Source organism: Cinclus cinclus, chromosome Z, assembly GCF_963662255.1.
Source record: "Cinclus cinclus chromosome Z, bCinCin1.1, whole genome shotgun sequence".
Taxonomy (NCBI): domain Eukaryota; kingdom Metazoa; phylum Chordata; class Aves; order Passeriformes; family Cinclidae; genus Cinclus; species Cinclus cinclus.
The window spans coordinates 1894944-1918919 of record NC_085084.1 but is presented as its reverse complement, the minus strand read 5'-3'; positions in this window follow the sequence as shown (position 1 = coordinate 1918919).

Genomic DNA, 23976 nt, shown 5'->3' with positions numbered 1-23976 from the left:
GGAAATTGCAGTATTCAAATCCACTCAAGACCACGAAGCACAGTATTAGCAGAATAAATTACTCTCATGCTCAAGGTGCCAAAAGCAATTTAGGCTGTATACAGAAACAAAATCACAAGATTAAATCAATGTGTTTTCCCCATGTTTGTGGGGAAGGGATAATTGATTAGAATAGCAGGTCATAGTAATGCACCATTCAGTAGCTGACATCATCTCTGAGTCTTTGAAATGAACACCAGCTCATAACATTCACTTAGATACCTTTTAATTACTTTGCTCTGCAGCCAGAAAATGGAAGGCTAACTCATTAACCTTCTTTGCCTTTCTAGAAGGTGTTTTTTTCTCTTAATGTTTATGCTTCTTTGGACCCACAGTTATTCCCATAGGCTGCAGAAGTATCCATTAACAAACCTGGTCCAGCTGCAAGTTATATTTCACTGCTTAACATACTCAGCAATCTGTTCTTCGTGATTCAAACCCATATTCCAGCCTTATCAGTAAACAGAAACTCCATGGATTATTTTTCCTATTTCTGGGCGTGAAGCAGCTTCTGCAAATACTAAAACTGTTCCTTAGGTTACTTTGTTGATGGCAGGGGATTAAGAAGGGAATTTACAAACAATAATGCAGAACACTGATTTAAAACTGAGATAATCCAATTGTAACAACCATCTCTCTTATTTATGAGTAATGACTCCTTTTTCATGCATTCTAAATGCCTTTCTAAAGCACAAGGATCAACGTGTCAGGAAGAGAAATAGATTTCCTGGGTCACTGTAAAAGTTTTCAAAGTCTGGACTACAGAACAAGATAAAGACAAACCCAAATTAGAGAGGAATCAACAGAAAGCAATAATTCTTATATGCTCAGTAAGTTTAGCTTTCTTTCTTTTAAAAATACAGAAAAAGAAGAGAACCCTATAGATTTCTCCAGAAAATTAAGATAACTTTACACTTATTCGCAGAATGAAGATGCAGTAAGATTATTTGCACAGTGCGTGTGAAAAAATAGAGATAATCAGAATTTCTGTTGTACTGTCCGACTCAGGAAAAGAAAACTGCATAGTCATTTAAAGGCAGCCACAGAGGAGTGTGACTGCATCCAGTTTTGGCAAGAAGCTGGGATAAACACAAGGGAACAATTCTGCACTTCAAAGGAAGCTTTAAGTGATAATAGGTTAAACTCTCCTTTGTCTAATCAGTTATTTAAATACTACTAATTAGCTGGGCTATTGCCTAGCTCAACACCTATAATTTGAGGGTCTTAAATCTTATAAAGTACAAAGGGTCATTTTGTACCCAGATCAGCAATTTTTATGTGCTTGCAAGTTACATAAATGGACTCCAAGGAAAGCTCACAAGTTTACAACTTCTGCATCCTAAGAGGGGGCTGCACACGTGATATCTAAACTGCACATTTATAAAATTGCAACTTCATACTCTAAAGAAGCTGCCAGCTGGGGGAAATACCCTGAAGCCAGGAATGCAGCAATTAAGGTGTGTGGCAGTAATGTTAATTGAAAGCTCTTATGCAGGAGGGCAGAAGGAAAGGACCTACCTGAGTGGCCATAAGGCCATGGTGGCAGTAATTCTGCATTAGTCTTTTTGTCTGCCCCTTTGTCTCCCATCTGCACCTTTTGAGTCCCCTCTGCTGTACCTGTACATCTGCTCCTGCACCTGAACAAATCTGCTGTGTGGAATCTTCCTGATCTAAAAAAATAGCCCTTCTTCTTATGCATCCCAAAATAAATTTTGCTGACTGATAATTCCATGTCCTATCTCACCACATGATGGTACAAGAAACTGGAGAGGTGCAGAAACTGCAGACCTGGAAAAACATATTCTAAAGCTTTATTCACCTGTTTTTGATGCAAATTGAGGCTTGCTAAGAGAGAATAAATGCTTTAGTCATTTCATTCCAGCGTGGAGGAAACAGCTGGAGACTGAGAGTCCACCAGCACCAGTAACCACCTTTAATAAAAGCATCAGGAAGATTTGGGTTGGGAACTGAGATTAATCAAGAGCCTTAGGGCTGTTTACAGAAGCAGCCACTCTCACAAGACAGGTGAGGCTGTGGAGCCAGGTAGACAGAAAGGTAAGGCTGATAATTGTCTCTGTTGTTTTAGAAACAGAAACACACTTTGTTTTTATCAGAGCCTCTTTACAGCAAATTCAGAGAGGCAAAGACTGGAATCCTACAGCTGAGCCTTCCATGGAAGCCACAGAATTTTAAGCATAATCCACCAGTGATGACAAAGGCTTGAGAAAAAAGAGGCAACAAAATCTGCCAGGATAAGATTCAAATACAAATTACCAAACATCTGGAGGTGTTACTGCTCCCACACAATTCTGTTATCACCACAAAGACCCTTGCAAGGATACTGGAGTGGATCAGTCTTATATTCTGAGCTCCTAAAAATGGGTGTGCCCAATTGTGCAGTTTGGAATTGGTATCCTAATCCTGCTATGAGGAAGTTTCCCATTTTCCCTCATTCTGGCACCATATGCGATCAAATATTCATGACTAAAATACACTGCAATTTGCAGCAGGTGGCAATACCTGTCACAATGCCAGTGGCAGTATAAATGAACAATGATGCAAGGAAAACTAAATATCTTGTCATATTTTCAGGGTGAAAAAACACAATTCAGTTAAAATAAAATAGCAGAAAGCCCAGTGAAATCCACTCCAGGTATATCCATACAGTATGTGAAGATCAGAGAGCTTTATGATGTAACCTTTGGCTGATGAACTTTGTTTTAATTGGTTGTCTGCGACTTGTACCAAAGGACCTTCTTGCAGCAGCCTGTAGTGAATTTTCACTCACTGCAATCACTGCCATAACCTTACACCTACTCACAAAATAAACTGACATCCTGTAATGTCTCTTTGAACCAAAGAGTGGGGATTTAAAAGTGTTGTCTCCTACAGGAAGGGTTAAAAAGGCAGCATTGATTAATGAATCCTACTAGTACTTTTTTATAAAGGATGTACTATGTGTTATCCCCTTGATTATTTCTAGATTTAAATTTGCTCAAAACCTTTGACAAGGGTTTTTGGGTTTTTTTTGTTTTGTTTTGTTTTTTGTTTTTGTTTTTTGGTGGGGTTTTTTTTGGTTTTTTTGGTTTTTTTTGTTTGTTTGTTTTTTGTCTGGTTGTTTTGTTTGGTTGTTTTGGTTTTTTTTTTAATGGGGATAATATATTGGCTTCTCTGCTTATGTTCCGGGACTTTTTTCCTTCTATATCCATGTGGGAGTCTCATCTCTCCTCTTACAGGTGCATGTGCCTTCACCTGTGTTCTGGCTCTGCTTCCTACTTTGTCAATCACCAACGAACAATAAAATTGTTCAACCAGCTGACCTGCTCAAAACCTTCCTCATGAGTGTGAATGTGAGCCTGATTGTCATGGGGATGCAATTTATTTATTTACTTACTTATTTTTGTGATGTGCTAAAGCTTGACCATGTTATGGTTAATAGGTAAAAGCACTTTCAAAGATCAAGTCTGAATTCAAAAGTATATCAAATAAGAGGGTTTTTAAAAAAAAAAAATCCAGGAAGGAATTCAGCTTGGCAGAGAACCCCCAAATTCACAAATACCAAGTGAGGCAAAGCAACTACATTCAGTCAAGTATCGGAAAAGATCCCAGGGGTTATAGGCAGACCACAAATTTAAAACTATGCTTTAAAACTGCGTTTTATATTAACACTGCATTCTTTTGCAGGGGATTTAAAACCCAATTAGTCTGCTCAAGAGTGATTAGTAAACTCTCAGATGAGATGCTGGCTGTTGTATCCTGAATTAAAGGAGAGTTAGACACATCTCAGAGAGGGAACCACAGCACTGTGGCAGGGAAATACCTATCTTGGGAGGTTTAAATAACTTCAGCTAGACTCAGTTCATGGAAATAGACTATGTCTCTCCTTGAGCTCCTTTTTCAGCCCTTTATAGACTTAAAATTACACATTCTAAATCTAGAAGGACTAAAAGTAGAGCAAAATGTCCAGTATTTTAGCCACGGCTCCACTGTTTCAGGATAAGCCCTGGCAGATGCATCCTGTGGTGTTGAATTTTAACCTCTAAAACATGGTTTCAGATGTGGCAAGTTAAGGGACTGCCTCTCATCTCACACTCTGCAGCTGTAATTCATAGCAGTGGAGATGGTTCAAAATAAATTAAAAATAACTACAGGCTGTCTCCTACTACAGTCAAAGAGCTCTGATGCCTTAATCTTTTAGGTAAGAAGTCAGCTTCCTCTAGGTTGCCTCTCACTTGGGTGGGGTAGGTGCAAACCTGGAGTGAATTGACTTTTCTTGCCATCACTTGGGACAGTGTGAGTTTTCTCACTGCTATGAAGAGGCCTTTTATAACTATGATGACTGAAGCATGTATTTATTTGGTGTTGGGGGAATTTTGTTCACTAGGAATGTGTAGCTGAGTTCCTGAGAAGCACAGTTTATCATATAAAATCTGAATAAACACACATTAAAATCAGGGTGGTGTTCTGCATTAATTTAATTTTGCTGCATATTCTTTAAGACCCCTGAACGACATTTAGTCAGCCTTGGAGTACAGAGTAAGAATCAATTCATCATTCAAGTGCTTTGATAATGAAGGTAATTAATATTTTTGGAAAAAATAAAAAAAAAAGCTCAAGCAGTGGAGGGAAAAGTGACATCACTTTTTAAAAAAGTGATTAAAAAAAAAACAAACTCGGACTCAAAAAGGTAAGCCAGAAATGTGATTGTTACCAATTAATTTTCTTATGACTTTCCCTGAAATAAGAGACTGGCTATTCAAGTATCAACAAGAATGAGTGTTATTCTAGGCCATTATTCTCATCTTCATGCAGAAGACTCAATCACAATGACAAATGTCCATTAACTGCTGCAAAAATCACATCACACTCTATCTGGAAAAGTAGATGACCTCTATATGCAGTTTAAACGAATTTATTCTCATCAGCTTTAATCAACTATCAAATTAATTCGTAATGTTTGGGATAGTATTACTGAACTCCTGGAAGCCAAGTTCACTGAAGGGTGTCACATAATCATTACTTTCTGGAGCATAATGAAACCTGAGGTGCTGTGAAACAACCCACAGTTACAAGGTGATAGAAGTTGATACTTTCTGTACTAAAGAAACTATCTCAAACGCACAAATCTCTCCTTTTTCATCTGGAGCAAGATTTTGATTTGAAAAGGAATGCCAGAGGCTGGCTGTTTAGGTTCCTTCCAGCCTGCAGGGTGGACCAGGGGACCAACTTTGCATTTACCTTCCCAGAGCAGGCAACACACCTGAGCTGTCAAGAACAAGCACTCAAATTTGACGGCTGAGTTTAGTGAAGGAGGATGCTTTTTCCTCACACAGTTCAGCACAAGCAGGGTATAACCCAGGCCAGGAAAGGCATGAAGATTCGCCTTATGCAAGAGGTGAGATGAAACCTTTTCTTTTACATAACTTGGTCTGAATTATAAGGTTTAAATTCAGATTTAAATCTGCTGCCTTAACTGTTCCGTGTAAGAAGAGGAACAAGTGGTGACACACTAGGGAAGGTTCCAGAAATAACGTGTCAAAAGATGTCCCTGGGGCTGTGCTATCTTCTTATGTTTTCTAAATTTTATTACTCAGAAAAACTGCTTTAAAAGCTTGCTGATTTGTTGCAGCAAGCCAAAAAATTAGTAGTACTTCATTGGGTCTAAGAGGCCAATGTCAGGCTCCTTGTCATGGTATAGCCAGAAGCAATCCAAGTAATAGTAATAATAATAATGCTAATACTACTAATATTTTACATTGACAGCAGCACAATATTTTAGCCCTAGCCAAGCCCACTGGAGATGATTTTCCTGGGGCTGCCTTTCAGTGGCTGAGTAGCTCCTTGAAACAGGCAGGGCTAGATCACAGGGTAGGAAATTTTACTCCACAGCACACCATGTCCCTTTCCCCACGGACTGGAAACTCAGGAACACTGTCAAGACATGACAATTTTTACCACGTTTCCTTATAAAACACCAGCTCTCGGATTTGAACCGAGGCGAAAGCACGGGAGCTTGGTGGGCTTTTCCCTCCTTCTTCCTCTCCTCGACACATTAACACGCCCAGCCACACGCCATTTGGAGGTGAGATATTTTTCATCCACACGGGAAGCAGGAAATGTTGGAGGAGTGTCACGGTTTTCCCCAAGCTGTCAATGGAGTGCACAGTACACCTGACACAAGCCCTCGCCTTGTGCGTTCGTCACGACACGAACGGCACCGGATACCTCCGGGGACCTGCTTGGTATGTTCTAGTCCCCTTTGCCCAGGGATGAATTAGGGCATTTAAAGGAGAGCACAGAGGCTGCTTTCTGAGGCTCGGGCCTCAACTTTGTTCTTGGTCACAGCTCGACTCACAGAAAGCATCATTCACACGCGCAGACACTCGCGGGCCCAGGTTTATGATTAATCCCACTGCAGTGTGCTCATGCTCCTGTAACAAAAATGGTCCCTTTGTGGAACCTGATGGACTGAAACAAGGCGACAGTATATTCAGGCAGGTTTTTTTGTTGTTGTTGGTTTTTTTTTTGACTACTAGGTAAAAAGTTCAAATTCAGCCCAAAACTGAAGGATGACTCAAGTTTCATGTTTGGACTTTCTGAAAATTTTCTCTGAAAACAGCGTGTGTGAGAGAGTACACATGTACAGGAAAAAGGGATTACTGGAGATGAGGAGGTGAAGAAGGAGCACATCCAAGAATTCCTAATGCACTTGCACTTCTGTTCATAACAGCAGTAACTGAATTGTCACTTGAATTCAGTGTGTCATTATTCTTTGCCTCCCTGATATCTCATGGCAACATTCCCTTCTGCACCTAGATTTTTTTTCCCCTAAGCTTGAAGGTATATTGGCACCAATATTTGCCTAATTTAGTGCAGATAGGATGTGCTACAGTGCAGATTCACTATGCTGCAACAACAAATGAGAATTAAAAGCTGCAGGGCAGCACTGAGTCAAGGGTCCAGTATTTCTGATCTGAGTGCCAGGTAGAGACTTTGGTGCAGCAACCAGAGTGTGGCTTCTGGGCTGCAGGAGATTGCTCTTCCCATCCTCAGCCTGGGTCTGGGCACAGTGAATTTAAGCTGCTGATAAATTTCCGGGCTCCCCCCCACTCCTCTCTCCTCTCCCTGCCTCTGGGTGGGAGTTGTCCTGCCCTGGATGACACAAGGTTTGTTCCACAGGTCCCTTCTCACCCTGGGAGCGCAGATATTCCGGGCTCAAGGGTGTCAGAGATTCAGAGGCAGCACTGTGGAACTCCTGTTACTGATGGAGGGACCACAAGAGCAAGACAACTGTGATAGTTTCACTCTATGAAGCTCGTTCTGGATGAGTCCAGCATTCAAACCCCATGGAGTTTGGAAATCTGAGTGTTTGTTTTTGACAGCTGAAAATAATTACTGCAGTGTGAGCACCATTCCTTGCATTCCTCCTACAAAAATACATGGATTTATATGCCATTGTAGGCCTTTAGGAAATGGATAATGCAAGTATTTCGGTGGACATACATGTCTTTACCAATCATTTCTCATATTGTCAATGCTGCTAAGATAATTATTGTTGTGATTAATTAACTGCTAAACTAAGATCGTAGGCATCAGTTCCTGAAAGACAGAAGAGCAAAACACTGACAGTGACAATTCACACTTTTCGTACCTTTATAAATACATAAAGTGATGCTGAGAAAGAGTAAGTCAGTACAGAATGGGAAAAGCAGGAAGAGGGCAAAACAACTGCCTTGAAAGCTGCATGGAAAGCACTCATGAAATATTATTCCTCAGCACTGCAAAGGAACAATTAAATGCACAATTTTATTTTTTTTTTTAGTGTCAGTATAATGTCTGGAACTTCAGCAAAGCTGCAGCACACACTGAAAATATATTTGAACTACTAAATAAGGTGCTTCATTCAGAGAAAAAGTGATTGTTAAACATGACAAATATAGACTTGTCCTGAGCCTCAATTTGTATTTTCTCTAAAAATAACAGGTTCAATTTTGTTAAGTTGCCCACAGAGCTCCTATAAATCCAGAGAAATGCCATGGAATGACATCAGTTTTATTATCTGAGCACAAAGCAATTCTGTCAGTTGAGCTTGTGCTTTCTGAAACAATCAGACACTGACTTGTAGTGGGCTGGCAGCAGACTCGGATTCACTTCTCAGTGATCCTGTTTAGTACCTGATTATGACAGCTTCCGTTTAGGCAGAAGACTGTGAGGATCACAGCCATGTCTTTCTTCTCTCATGCACAGACATGTCCTAGTGAATTCAGAGGAAGGTTTGTACCTGGAAAGACTGTAGAGCTCAATTCTCTTTAAGTGTCTCATAAACACACACAGCCGAACTCATCTCTCTCATAACAAGCGTCTCCTTGCTCCTGTGTTGATATCCCACTGAGCTTTTTTTTTTTTTCCAAGATGCCTGTGTGTGAAAAGCCGGTATGACTTAGCCTAGAATAATCATAACCACCTTTATTTATTACAGTATTTGTTCTGGGGCTGTCTGAAAGGACAGCTGTGTGTGGTTGTCTCGGGTGGTAATTCTGTGTTGCTGGTGGTGCAATGGACCCCATGGGCTTTGGTGCCACTTCCTTCCAGGCTGAGCTGAGCTGAAATGACAACAGAGAGAGAGTTGGGATGCCGCTTTGTCTGTGGGACCCTACGATGTTGAAGTGATGCTCTCTGCAGCTGGCAGGATGAAACAGGTGGCAGGTGGCCTTGTGGCCATCAAGGACGTTGTGTCTCCTGCAGTCAGAGCTGACACTTGGCTCTTCAAGAATTAGACCTAGAGAGGATAGGTGTAAAAAAACACCACATAAGGATATTTTTCACAATAGTTGTTAAATGCAGATTAACTTTCTGTCTGCCATAAAATCTGTAGAGTTCTATCAACGCAACAAAGCTTGGATTAAAAGCCTTCAGGATCTTCCTCTGACTTTGGCAATTTCTGGAGGACCATTACCCATAATCATTGGGATCCTTATAAACATCATAAGCAGCACACAAGAGTGTCTACAAGAGCTGCATTCTCTTCAGCTGCTTTTCCAGGGCTTCCAGTGGGCACTGAGATCAAACTTCAGAAGCCTGGAAACCTTTTTCAGGAGAGGTCACAGCCTTAAGGTGATACTGAGGCTGCATCTCCCCAGGAGAGTCAGGTGAAGATCACAGGAGATCAAAGGTTTTAATGAAGTGACCAAACAACTTATACCCTTGAATTGTTTGTGGTTACTCCTTGACTCTTTAACTATGCAAAGAGACTTACATTATTCATCTATCAAAATCCTGGGTACTTAGGCTTTGTCTCAATTAAATACCTATTCTCATAACTTTTACTCATTTGTGATTTTCAAGGATTTTTTTTTCCCTTTCAACTTGCAGAGGTTGAAAATATCACTTTCTATTATATACGCTGATGTGGATGACATTTTTTTTTAACTCCCTAACTATCAAAATGCATTAAGGAAACATAAAAGAAAAATTCACCGTCTCTTTATATCTGTGCATCTGCAGGAAGTTGAAAGAAAGTGATGAATGGCAAAACATGAGAGCAAGGACTCCCAAAATGAAGGAAGTGGCATGATTAGGTTTGGTATTTTAAATTAGAAATAACTGCTCTGAATACATAAGTAATCAGACATCCATTTATATCCTGGTTAGAATCTGAAGCTTTATTAATTGCAGGGGAATCACATACAAAATGAAGACTTCCTCCAAGAAAACCAGGCTCATTAAAAGGTAAACTTAATGTTTTATGATAGTATTTTCCATATTAAAGTTCTGGCCATGGCTAAGTCATTGTGGATAAACATACATATATTTAAACAGAGAAAGGATACACTCTTTTAGTCTAAAAAGTGAGCCACTGAAAAACCACTAGACTGAATACTGATTATTCATATGAATCATTAGTCAAACAGAGTTGAGAACCCAAAAAATATGAGTTACTATTTCTATTTATAGTGTTCAAGTTTACGTGGCATTTCTAAAGGCCTTTTTTGTCACACCCAGTTGCTCCATGTTGTTAGAAATAGAGAAGAAAACTAGATCAAAGGACAGTCTGTGCTGCTAGTACTCACCTAGAAAACATCCAGTCCCCTTTTCCTTTCAGTCATATCCTTTTGTACATTAAATAAATCTGGGGTGGGTGACTCCTGTGTTTTTTACCATTTAGTTCATCACATGAATTCCACTGGAGGACTCGGCAAAATGAAGACAAATATGAGATGAATATTCAGAAAATCTGGATAAAGTACTGACTATCTAATATTTCACCAAAAAAAAAAAAGAGTACATTTTATCACATTGTGAGAACACCCATAATTTATATGTTCTGTCATCTACATTTTATTACACCATTCTGTATTCAAGAGAAACATGTACTTCTTATGACAAGTTATACAGCGTGATCATTGCAGTAGTTAATCTGTAGAAAAAATGAGCTAAAAATAACAGGCATGCTTGCTGAGCCATGTTAGCAATGAATGTGGGTTTTAACTTGAATCTTAAAGAAGTACAGTATTTCTTCTTCATAATCCTGCCTGAAGTTTTGTAGAGCATGATTTGTTCTCCACTTACCACTTTTGCTGTAGTCAGGATTTTTCCCGTTACAAATCCCACATTGTTCATCCAGGAACTTGAGAGAACCTTGACAACAAATCTGCACCATGAAGAAAGGGAGAAATAATAGAAAAGTTGGGCTCACAATAGTAACAAATCACTCATTAAGTGACAAACCAGATCTCTGCTTCATTCACCCCTCTGCTGGTGTCGGTGTTTTTCTAAATAAAAAATGTTCATCACTGATGTTCTCAGCTGCAGCAAACGTTTTGCTGCATAATAAAACTCCTTTGAGTTCATGTTCAGGGTATGTCCCTAACAAAAGCAGTCTTAAAATGAGCCTTCTGTGTCTCTCACCTTGATAATTTTATTGTTTGCTACCCTCTGCTGGCTTTTTTCCTTTGTCACACTGAATTGAAGCTGCTGATTTTCACAGTGGAAGCCTTCCATAAGGGTGGCTTACAAGGTTCACTAAATTCTTCCTTGTCTATTGGCATGGACAAGGACTTCCACCCAAATCACAAGTTTGGGTGAAAATTCTAAAGCCCAAAAACTTCCAGGAATGCAGCAATTACACTTTCTCTGCTCTCCTATATTCAGTGGCAGTTCATTGAGTCTGATGCTTAGATATAGCAACTGTACCCATTTTTCTGACTTCTTGAGTAAAAATACAGAAAACCCTCCATTATCTCCACACCATTTGAGTGAGAGCTCCATGTGCCCTTGATGTCCACATTCCTCTGAAACACTTTTTTCATTCATTATGTGTATGGATCTGAGGGAGGAAAAAATGGACATCTTATAGAAAATCAGGTAATTCTGACAGCAAACAGACCTTTCAATGCAAAACTGCAGGGGGAAAAATACAGTTTGCAGCTGCAAATACATCACACTTGAAATCACAGGTAAAATCATTTCCCTGCAGTGTATGGCTCTTCTCAGAAAATTGTGGTTAGCCCTGAGACTCTCATTATTGAGAAGAGTTGTAAATTTGAGAGAGGTCAGTGCAAAGCCATTGATATGATTAAAGTAGGCTGGAGGCACTGACTTAGGAAAGAAGATGAAAAGATCTAAATAAACATGGTCTGCCTGTGGAATGCTTTAAAGGCATCAAGATAACCATTAACAAATAGCTGAAGGATATGAAAACTAAGCAGAGAAAAGATATATCTCAGGTACCACAAAGGAGTACAAAACCAAAACTAATGAGATGAAAATTAAGCAAGGAATAATCTAAGCCAAGTGTCTGGATAAGCTCTTAGAAATGGAATGCATCCTGCCATGGGAGCACTCCCTCGGGTATGATGAAAAACCTATGGGCTGAGACAAATAGAGCTGGAGAGAGAAAACTGAAGTGGTTGAACAAAGGGTTTAACCCAGCCTTTACAGAGAAGGACAAAAATGGACAAATAGGTCTTTTTCAACCCTAATGTCCCTAAATTGCTGTGGAGATACCCCAGCCATTAATGCAATTCTATTGTGGATGAATCTGCTCATGCCTGGCAGAGGAAGCACCATGGAGTCTGTGACTGGCTTGGCTTCAGAGTCACAGAAGCTCTGTGTCCATTGCAGCTGGGCAAAATGAGTAATGCCAAATTTTTCAGTCACCAGTGTCTACGGTGGCTCTTCTTTGTAGGACTGCTCTCAAGTAATTCTTTCCCCTGTCTGAACCAGTATTGGGGATTGCCCTGACCCTGATGCAGCACCTCCCTCTCAGGGATTAGAGGTGGAGGAAGAAGAAGACCTGTGTTTTAGTGAAGGGTGTGAGAGCAAAGTCTTCACCCACACCATTTCCTGGGGTCTCAGCTGCCTGTGTTCAAACAGCTCCAATATGGCACAGCTGCATAACCTGGGACCAGCCTGCTGTGGAAGCAGCTGTGCTGCCAGAAATTCCTCTGGGACATCCCAGCTGGGGCTTCAGCTCAGCCTCTGCAGGTGGTCCTTGCTGGAGCTGGGATGCTGGCAGCCTGGATGGTGCCCAGCCTTCCTGCCTCACACCCCTGGGACTTCCCAAGGTGGTCACAGATCATGGAGCCAGTGTGGCTGTGGGTAAGGTGTGTCCTTGGCGGGTGGCACAAGCCTGGCCTTTCTGTCTCCTGACCATGCTTAAGCTCCTAGGGAATGATGGAGCCATTTCTCAAGCAGACAATTTCTCAAGACATTAATTCAATCCCTGTTTTACTGGTCACTTCAATGAAGACAGTGGACAGGGAACTTGTGATTTTGGGGCCTTTGTACCCAAATCCTCATAGTTCTGTTGAAGCCAAATTCCCAGTGTTTTCAGCTGTGTTGTGCCCACAGAAAATCCTGACCTAAGTGAACTGCCCAAGCTCAGGTGTGCAGCCTGTTTTAGAGAGAAGACTTGTAATTAACCTCCCCTGATGGAGCCAGTGGACTTCCTTGTCGTTAAAATGAAAGACTGCCTTGATGGGAGCCTCAAAACGATCTCCTCAGATTCCTCGTTACGTGCTGAGACTGTCAAATTAAATTTTTACAAATGACGATGCGAGATGAATCTCGGTCTCCTCGTTGCAGACAGTGACCCTTCAAGCTGTGATCAGCGAGATGCCCAGTCACTTTTTGATAGGGTATCTGTTCTGAAAGCAAAATGCTTCCAATGCAGAATCACAGAGCCAAAGGAGAAGGAGTAAGATGGTAGTCTGCCAACTGGATTTTAAAAGAGAAAAAAACAAACAAATGACAACAACAACACAAACAAACAAACAAAAAACCGCCCAGCCCTTATCTGTTGCATACTGAAGCCATTATCTGTTTTGCAGCTATTAAAAAAGGTGCATTAAAATGTCCCAGTGTGGACATAGCTGGGTCATGATTTGTTGGTGCCTGAGAGGCTGGCTCAGTGCAGTCTGGCAGGTGTTTAGGTCAGGGTAAAATACAACATCCATGCTCCCACTCAGGAGCTGGTACCAGCTCTGGATGATCTCCCAAATGAGGATCTATTTCCAAGGTTTTGGTTTTGACAGATGAATAGCCCATCCAAGATTTTTCACTGCTAGAGCACTCCAAGAGATTGCCCCATTTATGGTGCTTTCTGCAACCTACAGGCATTTTAATCAGCTTATACTGGCATTTTAATAAACTGAGCTTGCCTTCATATCTCAGATAGTGAGATCTTTACACATCTTCAAAGCAGAAGCAAGAGGAAAGAAAAGAGAAAATGCACAGTCCCACAAATTTCCCAGGGATGAAGTTATGCACAATGAAATTATTCCAGAGTAAACGGCACAAAAGGTAATGAGATCTTGCAAACACCAACAAATTTATTACAATTTTTCATCTTCATTATAGATTAAGGTTTAAACTTTTGATCCTGGTGCACCTAAGTCCACAAAGTCTTTTCCTGTCAGGCTGATCAGACTCCAGAAGATTTTGCCTCTGTCACCTGTCCCTTAAATGTGACATCCTGAACACAAGGTAGAAATCTTTGGAAAGCAGAAAGCACCATTTAAACCAAAAAAATACAATTCAACACTCTGTGGAAGCCCACAGCAAGTACTTGTGCACATGAATAGTGCAACATATGCATCAAATGAAAATTTCCCTCTGTTCTTATAGGAACTTGTCTGATAATAAGAAAAATATGATATTTGTAATGACACAGGGTCTTTTGTCATCATTTTGGAGCAGTGAGGTCCTGCTGAAAGTACAAATTATCAACTACAAAAGACAGCTTTGCTTTGATTTTCTTTTTAATTAAGAATTTCAAAGTACAAATAAGGATCCAGTTTCCTCCTAAGTTTTCTCTGAATAACAACCCAGAAAAGGCTTTTTTTCATCTCTGTTTCATTTGGAATTATTGGTGGATGACCTGTAAATAAACAGAAGAATCTTCTCCCAGGTAGAAATCACATCAATGCCAGTGTATTAAACATCCCAGTTATACCAGCAGTGTTAGGAAAAAGGGGAGAGAACACTTCTCAGTTGCCAACTTGCTTTTTGGTTTAGGGAATCTGTAACAAACACTTCATCACTCATGGTCTGTTTTAGCACTTTAACTCTTCTGGCTCTCTCCCCCATCCCACTGTGGGGAGTGACTGAGCTGCTGGCCATGGTTAAACCAGAGCAGATGAGACCAGAGAGGTCACAGACACAGACCAGTGATGCCCCTGAATGACCAAAGCCCTTGGAGTGCCACCATCAAAACCAGGATTTGTACCTCAGTGTCCATCCCTGAGACATCACTGTCCAGCGTGGATGGCAGCAGTGACAGTGCCCGGGCCCCCCTCCAGCCCGGGCACAGGACACGCTCTGCTCTCCCCACACACCTCCAGCCATCTCTCCCCAGGCCATCAGGTGTGATTTAAACCCAAGCTGGCAGCCCCAGGGCACCTTCTCCACCCCACAGCCAGGAACGTGCTCCGTGCTTTTCCAGGCACCGAGCAAGGCTGACCAGCCTGGAGCTTCTCCTTCAGCTGAACTTCTGGGCTCTTTGGAACAGGGCTGCAACGTTCACCTTTGTGCGGTCACCAGGGCCACCCCTGGATGTCCCAGAGGTGACAGATGGGTCCAGGTTATCCCTGGATGTCCCAGAGGTGACAGATGGGTCCAGGCCACCCCTGGATGTCCCAGAGGTGACAGATGGGTCCGGGCCACCCCTGGATGTCCCAGAGGTGACAGATGTGTCCGGGCCACCCCTGGATGTCCCAGAGGTGACAGATGGGTCCAGGTCACCCCTGGATGTCCCAGAGGTGACAGATGGGTCCAGGTCACCCCTGGATGTCCCAGAGGTGACAGATGTGTCCGGGCCACCCCTGGATGTCCCAGAGGTGACAGATGTGTCCAGGTCACCCCTGGATGTCCCAGAGGTGACAGATGTGTCCAGGTTATCCCTGGATGTCCCAGAGGTGACAGATGTTTCACCCTGCACAGGAACTGTCCAGATCCCAACTCTCTTGGATGAAATCCATCAAGTCCATCATGTCCATCCTGTCCCACCGACCCAGGGGGAGGATGTCTCCAGCCTGGTGTTGTATCCAGCCACCCCAGCCTGATGCTTACCCAAAATCTGAGCAGCCTGGTCTAGTGGGAGGCATCCCTGCCAATGGCAGAGAGAATTGAGGCTGGATGTTCTTTAAGGTCCCTTCCTACCCCTTAATGTTCCATGGCTCTGTGACTCTGTGATTGAGTACCTCTGCCTTCTGTGCCTGCTGTCACACCAAATCAATTAACATCTTAATCACAGCATCAATAACTTAGCTATGGAACAAATGAGACCGCAGCATGTTTATTTCTCCCTCAGAAATGGAGATTAATAATAATTAAAATATTTCATTATTAAGTGAACAGTGATTTGGGGATGGAAGGTTGTTAGTATTCTTATACAGAAATAGATGTACAGGAACTCTAGAAACATACCCACTACAATCATTAAATGGAGAAGACACAGATTTGAATAAATGCTGAACAATTTTTATCTTTAATTTGCTGTTCTTTGCATTATTTTGGGAGCCTCAATTATTGCTAAGCAAACCTGCCTGAGTATTGCTCCAGATACCCCTGGAATAAATGTATTAAAGTCAGCCTTCAGAACAGCTGGACCAGGGCTACTACCAACACCATTCAATTGTTACTGGTTTCCTCAACTTTTTTTTCCTGTAAGAGTCCACTGTACAATCTTTCACCTTTTTTTTAAATTCATGGATCAAGAGCAAACTTTAACTTTCATCCCAAGTGAGACGATATTAATATCATCCTTTTTCTAGTGCATAGTTTGGCACAGCTCATCTACCTATGTGGCTTTTCTCACTGATTCAATTTTAAAATACAATTTTTTCCCTTTTTTGTCTCTATTCTCAATAGGTTTCCTCCACTCTATCACTTAAACCCTATTAATTTGCAATGTCCCTGTTATAAACTGGAAAAAAACCCTCTTTTTTTTTTTTATTTTTTTATTTTTAAATCACAGAAAATCCGCCTTCATATGTATATGAAATACAGTTACTTTATTTTAGGTCGCTTGACAGACTTTTTTGAACATGACATTTTCAATGCTGTAAACCTATTCGGACTTAGGGTCTGGCAGTACTTTTTAACATCACTCTGACACAACAAATTCAAGACAATTGAATCTGTGGCAACAAATGGAATCAGTCAGCGTGATACCACACGTGTCAGCACTACCTTATCTGCCCAAGAAAACTCCTGTTCTCCAGATTACAAAAGTCCCTTCTCATTATTGATAAAATTGCCTACCATGTGCAATCATTTATAAATACTGTAGCCCCACCCTTCCTTTGTCGAGGGTGCAAATCTGCTTGCTTAAAGCACAAAAAGGCAGTAATAAACTTGTTTCAAGGTTGATCGCTGAGCTCCGATTTCTTCGGTCATTTTGAAACATCAAAGGAGCGTTTTTTGCCTTCAGCCTCTGCCATTTGTTTCTCCAAAAGTGGTGTGGTCTTGTCCCTTGCTGACCTCCTGTCTGCCCCCAGGTCTTTATCTGCTATCTTTGTTGGGGTCTCTTTGGTTTCTGTCAGCACTGGCAGCAGAAGATGCTCTGCCACTGCTCAGGAATATCAAGTGCACTGCCATGGCTCAAAGCAAAACTGGAGAGCCAACAGTCAGCTCCTATTTCCACTGGGGAAACTGAGACCGTGGAGGAATTCCAGCTGAGCATTAGTCAGAACTCTTCTAGAAAGAAAGTACACTAACTTCACAGGTCACCAAAACCACCAGATCAGGGCGAGCAGCAGAAAGAAACCACCCCACCAAAACGGGTGTAAATAGAGGAATTGTGTAAGGTGAGGTGTCCCAGAAGCGTGAACAGCACTGGATGTCTGGCCTTTTGATTTCACTGATGCCTTTTTGGGACTACCTAAAAACAGAGTCCAGACAAAATCAAGAGAACAAAAAGCAGTTCTATGTATTGAAGGTGTTCAGGTACATTTCGGGCAGACAAAACCCCTTGGGGCTGCACCCAAAATGGACAATGGCTCACAGGGTTTCACACTTTTACAAGTTTGCTCCATTTGCAGGTTGGGGTTAATCTCCCAATGACAGCTTCAGGTAATGAAGTCATTTACCCCCAGCCTGCTCCCCCAGCTCACTTTAGTTTCCATCTCAGGGCTGAGGCAGTGAGGGGTCCTTGATTCCCAGCCTGGAGAGGAATTGTTGTGTGTGCCCAAACTGGGAGAGCAGAGCTCACACTGGCTGTGGAGTTTAGAGGTACGCTAAAAAATTGAAGGATTATAAATATATGAAAATATAAACCCCAAAATTCTAAGGCATCACCTCCTGCAATGAAGCAACTCCAAAGCCATGACCTGCTGAGGCAGAGGACTCAGTTCCTGTGGGGTGTGCAGCTTCCACCTCTCATCCTTGCCAATATCCCCTGGGAGAGCAAAGATGCACAGATTTCAGGGGAAGAACAAAGTTCTCCCTTGCCAGGTGAAAAATTCATGTGGTTTAGGCAGCTGTCCCCCCACAGTGGGATGCTCCTGAATTATACAGGGAACAGTTCAAACTCTTGTCTCTGTACTGAATAATAGTGATTTGCAAATTTAGTTTTTGTCCTCAATATACAAGAAAACAATTCTGCCACGCCTGTTCTCTGCAAAATTATTCTTCCCACCTTGCTGACACAGGCCCTGGACTGAAACATTTTATTGCATTTTAATGAGCAATTCATAATAACATGGGTGGGACTGGATGAGCTTAAATGTATTTTCCAGCCTAAAAGATTGTATGATTTTATCCTATGTATTTTCCAAATAATTTAGTGTGTGTAGAAATACATCTTTAAGTGTGATGTGGAAGTTTGGAGCAGCTGAAGGGCCTTTGCCCAAATCAGCCCCATGTCAATATTCCAGGTAACATACTAAAAATAAAATATTATTAAGTTATAAACTTAAGCATATATTGAGAAACGCACAAAAACAAGGGCTTATTAATGGAAAACGTCATGCACCACACACCAAAATACTGTAAGACTGAGCTTTGTTGTGGCTGAGGATGGATAATCCTCACAAATATTCTGAAAAGCAGTATAAATGTTCCTCATTGTGACATCACTTTTTAATAGTGGCAAGAGCCTTGTTAGGCTGAATGTTCCCTGGTTTTCCTGAGATGCCACTTAAAAAAAAAAAAAAAAGAAACAACAGGAGAGGAACTGTATTTCATGAAAATCAAACAGGGTATGGAGAGTTAACAGGAAATGGGAGACAGTAGAGAGCTTTAGCCCACAGTGTCACCAGTCAAATGTCAGATCATCCTGATTTCCCTGCTCCAGAGGAAATTAAGATGTTTACTTTGATATTTGCCATTTACCAAAAGCTCTACTTTGATTTTAGGCAAATACCAGTTTTTTTTTGTTTTGCATTAATGTATTTTTCTGTGTGTCTATAATTTTTCTTTCTTCTTATAAATTTAAATTTAAAAAAATTTAAAATAAAAAAAAAAAAAAAAGAGAGAGAGATTGAGAGAGGCTGCTCATGAACAGATGCCATTTTGGACATTGACATCTCCTGACAACTCCAGAAACTCAGGGAGGAATTGCAGAGACCTGACCAGGGTAGTGGCAATAAAACCTTCAGCCTTCCTGAAAGCTCTTTGCCATCTTTTCATTTCACTGAGCATCCCTCAGTTCTCCTGTGAGGGAAGGAAAGGGTCTTAGCTCCCTCTGTTGCTCCATCTTCTGGTTTGTTGGATTTTTTTCTACTGTGCCCACAATTCCTCTACACACTCAATATTTCAAACTTTTTCCATTTTTTTCAGGCTCTCCTCATGTGAAAAATCCTCTGACATCTCAAATGATGTGCTTTGTACTTGAATCTTTATTTAAGACATGATGACCTTAATATAAAGATTTTCTCTCACTTTTATTTATGATGGGGCTATGGGAGTTAATACTTGTTCAAGCTTTAAGCACTATTTTTATGTAATGAAAACAAGGCTATAAATAAAAATAAAACGAGCTGTCATTTCTCACCTTAAAACTAAACAAAGGGTAGTCAGACACCAAGCTTGCACACTCGTAGCATTTTCCCTGACATTCTGGAATTCCTGAAGCATTAAGCACAGAAATAAAGATAATGCATCTGTAGGTGTAGCAGCAATCCTGAAATTTCAGTTTTGTTCTACACATTTTCCCTGATACAACCCACTGAGTTCTTTGCTTCTTTGACCACCATGGCACAGCTGAGCAGATGTTCTCACTGAGTTTTTCTCCTGTGAGGCACAGGTCTTTCTCCAGAGTGATCACAGCTAATTTATAACCCATCAAGGCACATGAAAAATTCAGATGGTTCTTACCAGTGTTAAGTGAACTTCCAAGAAGAAATGCCTTTGGAATTCATTTGAGAACAGAACTGGCATTATCTGATATTTCAGTGCCACGTTGCCAGCAGCTGTTTAATATTTTCATATATGCCATTTGCCCTCACTAGAGCATTAGGCTTCCACTTTTCTGGTCTAATTACGCAGGCTTTATATTTTGATTTTTTAATATTTCAAGGTCAGTCATTCTCCCATAGGATCTGTTCAGTCTATTACTAAACTGATGTCACTTCAGTGCCAGCCTACAGAGGAAAACTAAAACTGAGCCATTTAAAGTGCTGTAGCTGGCTTTCCAGCTGTTTCAAGGAAAGAAGTAGAAGTATTCCACTTCTGTTAAACCACAGCTATCTTGAAGTTCAGCTGCCAGGAGGAATATTGGGAATTGTAGCATGGGCTGTGTGTTTTCATGCAGGATTCTTCCAATTCACCTTCCTCCTGTGACTGTGGGGACAAACCACTGTGCCCAAACTGGAGCTCTGCCCTTCCTCTCATAATCAAATCATCAAACACCCACCAGGACAAACACCAGCGCTCAGATGTTTCACCCAAGGCCTCAGAGTCAGGAAAATTTTGTCCCTTTCAGTAATAACCAATAGAAGTGGAAAATGGAGGCAGACCCACATCTGTTCACTCAGTGTTCATGGGTGCAACTGTTTTTATCAATGCTCTGTGATGGTTCTGAGACTGTAATGCTTCCCTTTCCCATAAAAATGCTTAAACAGTTGGTGAGAACAGGCATGGGATTGTGTCAGCTGTGGTGAGAACACTCGCCTGAGAGGTGTGAAAGCTTAATTATTTTTTCAAAGCATTAGGGTTTCAATGGGAGACCTGAGCAGGCTCTTCTCCCACCTCTTCCCTCGCTCTCCTGAGCAGGCTGCAGACATCCAGCAGGGAAATGCAGGTTCACATCCTTCAGGAAATCAGAGAACTCCATCTGAGCAGTTGTCTACCCCAGCAGCACCTGACATCTCCACCTGTTGACTATAACCCACATTTCTTCCTTGTTTCTGTAAGTAATGCTTGCACCAGATAAAGTAATTCTGGGAGAGTGGAGCCTATTCCTCCAGGAAAAATGTAACAGATTATGGTTTCATTCACCATGACTTATTTTTTGGTCAAATGCCCACCTCAGAAGTCAAATTTAATAATTCTTTTTTCACTCTCTCCCACTAAATTAACAAAAATCGCTGCAGATTTATTAATCAAAATTAAGATCTACTGACACATCTGCTATGGAATTTACAATCAAAAATAATTTTTAACGGATACAGCGTATCCAAAAAGGACCCTTTGTAAACCCCATGTTATCTCCATGAAGCAGATGAACAACACAGGGCAAACAGTGGATGTTTTAAGTTCACCTGTGAAAGTTTGGGGGAGAAAATGGACCTGGCGTGAAAAATATTCTGAAAAATTACAAAACACAGTCCCAGGAACTGCAGAAAAGGCTGTAAATGATGCCTCAATGCATGCAAACATTAAACACCATTTTTAAGCTGCAGTGTACAGTAAGTGTTCCTTCTGTTCAGTTGGGACACCAAACATTGGTGAAGTGCCTGGTGGAAGAGGAAGGTAGGGAGGAAAAGGGGAAACTTCAGCACTGCAACAGAACAGCACTTGATATTTTCTAGGAAAATCAGCACAGAATAGAAATGAGCCAGGAAAGTGACCAGGAAAGATTAAGATTGGTGATCCAGAAAAAAAAAAAAAAAAAAAAAAAAAAACCCAAAAACATATATTTGAAGTGAACATCTGACCTGAGAGGGAGTAACTCCTTAGGGGAACAAAGCACAGGGAAGGGAAGGATAGGAAAATCCCTCTGTCTGATACTGAGATGCATCATGTTGTTCATTATTAGTTTCCAGCATGGCCTCCTGGGTGAACTTAAGTCAGCACCCAATTTTGGCAAAGCTTCAAACATTGCTGTCTGGAGTCTGCTGTTTGACATAAAGCAGGATCTTTAAGTGCAGCTTTGAATTTCCAGCAGGAGTGTTCCAGGCACTGGTTCCAGGGCAAGGATGTCTACCCGGCTAGACACTGACATGAGATGCTCCAGGTGCTGGGAGAAGTTTAATTCCAGACTGGAATTGCCTCCACGATGGCATGCACAGCTTTTGTTGCTGGTGGTGGTTTGGGGGTGTTTTTTTTTTTTTTTTTTTGGTTTTTTTTTTGTTTTTTTTTTTTTGTTTTTTTGTTGTTGTTGTTTGTTTGTTTGTTTTGTTTTTTGTTGGGTTTTTTTGTTTTGTTTTTTTTTTGCTGGTTAACATGCCCAGCTCAGCAAAAGATGAGTCCTTGGAAGGATTTGGCTCAGATTTGGCTTCCCCAGCACCCTGCAGAGTGGCTGCACCTTCACACCCTTCCACGCACACAAATTCTGGCTCACTGCAGGCACAGACCTCCAGCCAGAGAGGCACATTTGCCTCCTGCCTCCCCTGGAATTTTTGGCAGTGCACTGTTCCATGAGAGGAGCTGAAATGGAACAGGCAATCCTGCTCAGCAACAAGGATCTGTCACCATTCCAAGAAAAATCACCTTCTGACTCTTTACCCATTGAGAAAATAGCACTCCTGTGTTGGTTTTCAGCTGCAAGCATCCAGACCTCTTTCACCTTTCCTTTTTCCAATCAAGTTACTCTTAATTTCTCACCTTAATTTTTCACCTGTAGACCATAAATTTCTCACCTGTGGACCATGAATTTTTCACCTGTGAGACGTAAACTTCTCACAGCACCTACTCAAGACCAGATTATTCTGGTAGGACAAATATCTTCTCATACACAAAGATATTAGATACCATGTTTAACCAGTTTTTAAACTAAGGTGTGAATTTGTTAGATTTTTTTTAAGTGCATTGGAGGCCATATTTTGGAAATTTTATTCAAACTGAATTTGAATTGTTCTTTGAAAACACTACATTCATTTTCTTGTGAAGTAAGTTCAATTGGCATCATTACCCTTTACAGAAAGTAAACCTATGTTTAGGTCTCACAAAAAAAAAAACCCACATGTGAACACCAATCTAATCTTAGCCAGCCTGTACCAATTGGTCTTTGTGCCTTGAAATTGTGGCACCAAGAATTGCAGCATTTTATTTTCTTGCATACTTAAGATGACAACAGCAACTTGCTCATCACCCTGGAAAAAAAAAAAAATACACAACACTTTATAAGCTGAGGATAACTGATATAAGATTATGTGATAAAGCAAGTTCCAAGTCAATGCTGTGGATCTAAAAATAAAATACATGTTAAATGTTTAGGTAGCTAAATTCAGAATCAAATGCCAATTAAATGGCAAATTCTACCTTCTCTACCTGCTCAAAGCAGTGCCCTCAATTCTGACTTTTTATTGCCTAATTCAGGCATTTGAGTTGTCCCTCTCTGGATCACATCACAGAACTCACCACTAAATCTATCCAGGGAGCATTTCACTGGTTGTGCACTCTCAGTTTTCCACCAGGCAGCAGAAACAGCTGCCTCTCACTTTACTGTGAATCCGCATCAAATTGTGCACAAATAGGTGCACTTTCCTCTGTAATTGATGTTACAACTCTTTCAGGGCGTTGTACAAACAGTTAGAGTGGCTTCAGAAGTAAAAGTGTGGGTTTTAATGAAGAATTAATTAGGAGAATTTACAGAAAACATAGAAATTTTAGGTTACGTGTGGAAAAAAAACCCACTGAACTCTTTCGCCACTCTGGATCAGAATCTACCTGTAAAATTCAGTAATCCTGCTGCACCCGATACCTCATAAACACTTCTTTTGTAAACAACATCATTTTCTTTTCCCTAAAATAGAAATTAATAAAGAACTTCCTTAGTAAGATAGGATTTTTTTTTTCTTAATTAAGGCTTTTCATTTGTAGTTCCTAATATTTCTTATTTTTTCCTCTGGAAAGCTGCAACTGAGATCAGCAAGTATTCTGACTAAAAGAGGCAGAAGAATTTTGGTCTGTTGTTGTACTAAAGGAGTGTGAAGAATATAAAATTCAGTACCCAGAAACTCTATTTTTTTTCAGACTGGGTTTCTGCCCAGTGTATTTCACAGCTGCCTTAATCTGCAGGGCACAAAAATCTCCTGGCATGAAGAAAATAAT